The 5,308-nt window shown below is 37.4% G+C and overlaps 1 long non-coding RNA gene across 1 annotated transcript; it reads right to left on the bottom strand.

Annotated features, from left to right (window-relative positions):
* Nucleotides 1–652: 652 nt before the first annotated feature.
* On the bottom strand, nt 653–4,796 carry LOC137979513 (uncharacterized). The gene is made up of 3 exons (XR_011118354.1): nt 4,782–4,796; nt 4,070–4,329; nt 653–1,111 (listed from the first exon to the last, which is right to left on the bottom strand). It is a non-coding gene; the product is annotated as an uncharacterized lncRNA (long non-coding RNA).
* Between the last annotated feature and the right edge of the window lie 512 nt (nt 4,797–5,308).

Below are 5,308 nucleotides of genomic sequence, written 5' to 3'. Positions count from 1 at the left end.
CCAAGAGAAATCGAAAACAATATGATTATACAAAATTTTGGGGGTAAACAAGATGCACTATGGGATTTGAAAAAGTAGAGAAACTGACTCAATTTCTTCTTGGTCAACACACATTTCTTTGATACTCCAGTTTCTTCTTGTCGATGTTAATATTTACTTAATTACTTTCTTACCTCTGAAAAAAAAGCCGCTTCAAGGCTCAAGTCGACTAAAAGCTTGAAACTTGTCATTACTTTGCAAAAAATACACATTAGTCCTATGTTTCTAGCAAACATTTTTTGCAGGTACACTAAATTCGGTTTGCTGTTTTAATCTTCCTTTTTAAGTAGTTATTTTTACGTTTCGCCTGATGTGGTTGCTAGTTTCCAGCCCCTTTAATGCGAAATCGTTTCGGAGCAAAAGTAGCGCACCCGTTGATCGAAAGCAGCGTGTTTTGTTGAAAAGAGTATGGGTTGACGAGCGTAGAATGAGACGGAGGAAGAAGAGAGCTTTGTGGATCACATGTGAGGCAAGAGAGACAACCTATGTAAACTTTCTTCGTATAGTTTTTTGTATCACATTATACACTCAGGAACATTAAGTAACTGCTAATTATCATTCAAACCGATTCAAACCCATTCAAGTTCGAAGAAGGTAGTGTCAAAAGGCATACTTTGTATTGATTCAACTCTTTATTTTGCTAAGGCACTCATTTGCAATTTCTATCATCCATTTTTAGTTTATTTGAACTCTTGTTTTACATATGTAGCTCTACATTTCAATTTGATATTAAAGATTGGTGAGTTCTTGCTACAAAAACGCTGTGTTCCATTTGATGCCATTTTCGTTTTTATTTGAACTCAACTGAGCTTGAATTTTTGACACCCTCCGTGGTTCTTGCTGCCAATATATCTTCCCATCTTTTGTGGAAGTGTCGCTTCTTACTGCATTCGGCGCGGCACAGATCAGCCATCGTGTTGCATTTCAAACAATCACCTTCACGATGAGCACAACTTGAAAAACACCGGCTCCATTTACTAAAGCAATTTCCATAGCAGCCGCCATTGCCTCTAGCCTTCTCGATCACCGAGCCCAGGATAATAACTACGATAAATACTGGAACTGAGTTCATCTGGAATGAGAAATGGAGGTCATGAAATTTATAAAGGTGAAGCTCCGGATAATCTACAACTGTTACTACAACTACTACCACCACCAGCGGAAATCCACTCGGAGCATAGTGGAAAGCCAGCAAGCTGCTCATTGCTGGGCCAACTAAACCCTCTTATCCCTCCCTCACCCAACAAGACTCCAAATTTGGAATAAATAAACGCGAGTGATTTTTTGAAAGACTAACAAAACTGATTGCACAAGACCGCAATGCGAGTGCAATTTGTAGTTCTTAAAAACATTGCAAACGCTTATTAATACCAAATTGGACGGGAAAAGATTGCCTTGTGTTACCCAAGAGTGTATTAGGTAAGGTGCTTCCAATGGCCTGGTTAGGCTTCCCCAGCACGGTCACAAATGAGTCGGTTTTTTTGGTATACGCGTGAAAAAACTGAAAATAATGACAGAAGTAGTCATGCGTGGCCTGGCGTCTCCTGATTGGTTTAAATGGCGGCCCTTTGTTTGTTTTTGCACGTAAAGTGCAATGATCTAAAGATAAAGCCCCATTTACACTAGCAAGTTTTCCTTGACAAGTTTTCCTTGACAGTGTAAATGGAAAAATATGACAAGTTTTTCCTTGACAAGTGCTAGTTTTTGAACAAGGACACATGTCAAGGACGATATTTGCTAGTGTAAATTACTTGTCAAGTGCACTTGTCAAGGAAAACTCGTCATATTTTCCATTTACACTAGCAATGAAAACCTGTCAAGGAAAACTTGCAAGTGTGTACAATCGGTAGGTTTTCTTTTGACAAGTGGGTTTGTCAAGGAAAACTTGCTAGTGTAAATGAGGCTTAAGTCCATTTGTAACTGTGCTGGCCCAAGACCGTAAATTAAATTGATAAAGGAACACTTTTACCTAATTCACTTATGGTTACCTGAAAACTACACTGATTTCCTTAACCAATCAGACTGGAGAGATTTTACATGTATTCTATGGTATTAAATAAAATTGGATGATTTGCTATTTCAAAGAATGGTTCATCTCGCACGTGCCATTGAACCTGATGACATAAATGTTCGTAAACCCGAATCTCGATTTTGAAATTCACTTCCTTCTCGATTGCTTTCAGGCACTTTGTCGCCTGTTTCTATTGGTTTTTTTTTTTATTGTCCACGAGTTTGCATTTGCCATTTTTACGTTATTTGTTCGGTCAGTGCGATTTGCTCAATTAATTACGAGAATCTTACTTTAAATTAAAAGTTTCTAAATTCTCTCTAAACTTACATGGATGTAACGTTGAAGGTTGCTTCCAGGTTCATGATAATTTATGGCAAAAAGACTTATTAATGCACGTCTATGTCTACTTTTTTTGCTAGGGTTTGAAAGTTGTTACTTATACTTGCAAAAGCCATTAACGTGGTGCTTTGTTTGATCGACATGGGCATTGTTTGTGTCCGACAACCGGTTTTCTAATGGTTGATTTACACGGTACGATTTTTGTAGCATGAGACAAGACTGACAAGAGTACGATCATCGCAGCGTTTTAAAACATGTTTTAAAAGACAATTTTTCTGACATACACGACAATCGGAAGTGAGTTGTAGGTTTGATATACACGAGACAATTCATGTCGTAGGCCTGTCGTAAGCTTGTCGCATACGACAAGTTTAAAAGTTTCCGCAAAACGCAACAATCAACACTAAACTGAGGAATTGAGTAAGACAGGGTTTAGAAATAAGGGAACATAAGAGAAAGTTCTATCAAATCTCTCAACCGTTTTCATTCAGGGTAGAAAACGATAAAAAAGCCAACTTCTACGGAAAAAACGAGAAGAATTTTTGGCTTATTTCCATTTTTAATAAATCGTCGTATCCTGTTGTAAAGAACAAAAAAAAATTGAATTAAAATGTTAGTATTTTCACGTCTCAAGGTGTACGCAATCAATCAAGTAAGAGGAAGAAAACTTCTCAGGATACGCGAAAATTGACAGCTGTCACTTTTACAGTGAAAAATGAATCGCTGTAACTATCCGTCGGTTATAAATTTAATTTTGTCACGATTAATTTAAGTTAGGAAGCTAGAAACCAACCCCTTTGTTTATTATGTCGTCTTCGACACGGCCTTTCAAATTTGGGTTCGACTTGTCGAAAATTTTTCTTTTAAGCGTTTCCCTACTAATGTTCATTCTGATTTGCTTATTTTCCTGTTTGGCCAATTTATCCCTTTGACGACTTTCATATGGAAAGCGAGTCAGTGTTTTAGTAAAGTAAAAAAACGGTCGCACCAAGTCATCTCCTTGAAATGACGAACATTTCTGTCGAGACACGGACATGCTGTGAAAAGAATCGAACGTTGCCACACGAGTCAAACCCGAGACCTTCTGCTAGTTCGGATGCTCACCACCCAGCTATAGGAGGCTCTTTGGAGCTTAGGCGACCGAAATTGGTTCGTCTCATCATTTTGTACCAGGGATTATATTGAAATTAAATCCGAGCCTTAAGCTGAACTAGGAATGCATAAAATCATGATCAACCATTTTTAGATAATCCGTTTTATGGTACAAGTTTTTTTTTTCTCTTTCATTAGCGGCAAAGCTTATCATGACAAGGATGACGGGATATATTTCTTACACTGGCAGGTTCCAACTTTTGTAGCTCTGAGTGTTTTGTTAAAATTAGGGAAATTACAGCGTAAACGGACCAGCGTCAGTACTTTATTTTGAAAGGAGGCTTAATGGAATTAACTCGCTGATTGAACAAATGATTTTGTTTTTTTCGGAATTTTCTTTTTGTGAAGCATTTTTAGTTACTTAAATTCAGTGTATGGTTACTGAGCATTCAAAATTAAAAGATGGAGTCAAAGAAGGCTTCAGCCTTTTCTGAAATCCCTCAGATTGTCTCTCAAAAGAAAGCGTAGAATACTTCTTAAATACCTTTGTCGAAAAGAACAACTGAATCAAAGTCTTATCCAACTTACTCTGTATCTCCAAACACGCTGAGTTTTAAGATTTCTGTTCGATTCAGCTGGGCAGAGATGTTGTCTTCCTCACTGGATTAGTTTGACTGTGTTGATCAAGCTTCAGTCTCAGTGGACTGTTTTATGGCGATGTGGAGAAAATCTTATCGTTCCATTGTTTACAGTCCACCATTCTCACTCAAGAGTAACACAATAGAAGAGCAATTAGTCCGTAGGGTGCCGAGACGCTGTTAGGGCGCCCGCTTCAAGTTTTCAATAGCCTACGCAATTGAGCGGAAAATAAACGTCTTGTACAAATTAAAACTTTGATTTTATTTCTCACTTAAATTCGATCCTTGAACCATCATCGACGATTATCTTCTTATTGTTGGGATTTTTCTTTAAATAGAAATTTGCGAAGGAACTCCAAACCGTAATCCTTTTCTATTTTTACTAAAACGTAGAGCCAGCGAAATTCCTCTCGTTGTTTGGAATCACTTAATATACCCAACCTTGAAGCTAAGCGAAGTTGTTTTCATAGAATTTAATTTTGTCATTTATGGTGGGTAATTTAAATCAACTTATTTGTAGTTGCATAAAGCACTTCCCTGGCATCGCCATAAAATAGGCGAATAAGAATATAATCAAATAATTTCTTAGCTAAAAAGTAATAGATTGAAAAGATGATATAGCTTTTTTTCCTTTTTTGGAGAGGAGAGGAGAGGGGACCAACCTTTCTTTCCGTCGTGCGAAATCAACGAACGTATGTAAAGCTTTCAAGGAATGAATTTGCCCTGCTGTAACGACTACTGTCTATAATTAGGTATTCCCGGCTTGTGTTTTTTTAATTGCCGCCGTTCCATCCACAGAGGATGTAAAGAGTTACTTATCTCTCGGCATGAATCAGTCATAAATGCCGTTTACGCCAGAAGAAACGGACATTTGAACGGAGTTAATTTTATCTTTTTCTTATGGTAAAGATCGCAATAAAGATCGACCAAGACATTGATGTACGGACTCTTAAAGGCCGGAAGAAATTTAGATATGAAAATTTTCAGATTTTCAATATCAGCGAAAAACTTATGATGTGACTAGTTGAAAGCAAAGGTTGCGATTTGTGAATGATTACCTTCCAGGAAATAAATTCTTGAGCGAAAGAGTTCTTTCTCTGAAATATTGAGTATTAAAACCGTGTTGTTCAGACGCTGAGCAAGTCTTGAAAGTTTTTTCAAAATAATAAATCGTACAGCTGCCAGGCAT

This window comes from Montipora foliosa, chromosome 12 (genome assembly GCF_036669935.1).
Source record: "Montipora foliosa isolate CH-2021 chromosome 12, ASM3666993v2, whole genome shotgun sequence".
Taxonomy (NCBI): domain Eukaryota; kingdom Metazoa; phylum Cnidaria; class Anthozoa; order Scleractinia; family Acroporidae; genus Montipora; species Montipora foliosa.
Note: the sequence above shows the minus strand (reverse complement) of the source record. Positions and strands in the feature narration are given on the sequence as shown.